Here is a 2,391-nt window from a genome sequence, read left to right as displayed (position 1 = left end):
TTTTTCGAATTATTATTATTCCATCTCTAAATTAACTTTCTCGTTGGTGGCGCTGTCCAGAATGAGAAAAATAATTAAAAAAAATAAGAGACTTGTGGCAAGTCTACATCTCTCGCTATTAGGCTTAGGAAGTTGATTTGTTTTGGTCATGAGAAAACGGACATGAGAAGATGGAGACCGGGAGGGTGCATCTGCTATTGTGAAGGAAATGAATCTATGCTCACGAAAGATAGGTAGGCCTACTTTAATTCACCAAGTCGATGATAGATTTGATAGAAATAGCAGAGGTAACACGAATGCTATAAAGTTTGAATTCCCGCCCTTGTTCCTGTTCAATTCTAAACATCAATAATGTGTGCGAAGATGATGGAAATAGGTTGTCGAGAGAGTATCTGCGGTTTTGAATGAAATGAGCGTATGCTTCAAAAAGATTCACTGTCGAAAGTTACTCAAATTCACCATGTCAATGATTAAAATAAAAGAAATGTTAATATGCCTACAAGAATGCAGGATCGGAGACCACACTGTTTAAAAGCGTATACACCATTCAAAAGGCCCACTATTGTTTATTCTATACAAGCAACTCAATTATCACAATGTAAAGTACATGAAAAAAAAAAAAAGTTATAAATCTGCAGTCAGGATTACTAGAGTAGTCCACAGTCTAGCTTTATGGCCGGCCCTGTGACACCTTGACCATTTAGCCAGCTACGCCGACGTATGGAAAAAATTGGCGAATACGCGTATGTCGAATAAGTTATTGGTAAGTTTCGTATAAGTTAAGAGCACGCTGGTATACGTCCTAATACGGCGAGTACGTCGAAAAGTTGTGTGCATGCACAAAATTTTCGACGTATTCCAGCGTATGACTCGTACGTTCCGTATACGCGGGCCATAAGTTGTAGGTAAGTTAAGCGATCGTTGACACACGTTACTTGTAAGTTACTCAAAAGTCAAAACGTATTTCTAACCTATGAGTAACGTGCTTCGAACTTGCATGTAACATATAACGAATCCAACGTATTTGACGTGTTCCAGACGACCACAAAAGTTACTGAACGTATTTCTAACTTACAGTTATCATATATTATGGCGTATTGGCAGTGTTTAGGGGGAAAGGTATATTAAAATGGGGTGATGTCAATACGGTGATGTTTATACTGCGATGTCTAGTGCGGTTATGATTTGAATTGACGAGCGGAAGCCTTTTTATAGGCCACGTCACGTGGTCATCGGCGATACGCTGCCGGGCGCTGTGCATAAGGTAGACTATCGCTGGGCATAAGTTGTGAACGCCGGCAACACGCTAAGCATTTGTTCTTGTAAGTTTTCTATAAGTAATCAAAACGTTCTATATAAGTTACTAGTACGTTATTTATACGTCCAATACGTTATGAATACGCTATGAACAGGGCCGGCGGAATGTTTTTCAAAGTGTGAGGGGGGGGGGCACTTATAAGATGAATGAGAATATAAAATCATGCAGATCTGGAATCAAATCTAGGGGGTCAGGTGTCCTCCCCCGGGAAAATTTTGATTTCTAGATGCGGGAAATGACTTTTCTCGATTTTCGAGCTAGGTGTCGATTGACTTTGTTCTTCAAAAATCAAGGTTTTTCCCCCTCTTGAAAACGGTCAGGTAAATTTTCTCATTCTTATAAATAGGCCTGATATGTGTGTAAACATACATAAAAAATGAGTAGTTGCGTAGGCCTACGTATTCTTTTTTCAATAAATCGATAAGCTCCAAGAAAAGGGAGGGGGGGGGTGTCCGGGGTTCTCCCCCGGGAAAATTTTGATTCCTAGATGGCGGAAAATGAGCTTTTCCAACTTTTTAGGTGTCTTAATTACTTTAAGTTCTTCAAAATTCAAGGTTTTCCCCTCTTAAAAACGGTCAGGTAATTTTTCCCATTGCTTTTACAGTAAATAGGCCTTATGAGTGTATACATACATAAAATATTAAAAAAGAAATAATAGTTGCATACGATTTTCCCCCATGAATCGATAAATCCCAAAAAGAAAAAAGGGGAGGGGGTCTGGGGTTCTCCCCCGGGAAAATTTTGATTCCTAGAAGGCGGAAATTAGTTTTCACGACTTTTGAGGTGTCTTTTAATTACTTTTAAGTTCTTCAAAATTCAAGGTTTTCCCCTCTTGAAAATGTAACATAATGAATCAATAAACCCAAAGAGAAAAGGGAGGTTCAGGTTCTCCCAGGGAAAATGTTAATTTTTAAATGGTGGGAAATGAGCTTTCCCGACTTCTGAAGTATTATATCTTTTAGCGACTTTAATTTAAGTTCTTCAAAATTTAAGGTTTTTCCCCTCTTGAAAACTGTCAGGTAAATTTTCCACTTGTTATTACAGTAAATAGGCCTTATGTGTGTATACATACA

This window comes from Anneissia japonica, unplaced genomic scaffold (genome assembly GCF_011630105.1).
Source record: "Anneissia japonica isolate Jap-2015-1 unplaced genomic scaffold, ASM1163010v1 scaffold4002_len83174_cov231, whole genome shotgun sequence".
In the NCBI taxonomy this organism is placed as follows: Eukaryota; Metazoa; Echinodermata; class Crinoidea; order Comatulida; family Comatulidae; genus Anneissia; species Anneissia japonica.
The sequence above is the reverse complement of the archived record's forward strand: the minus strand, read 5'-3'. Positions refer to the sequence as shown.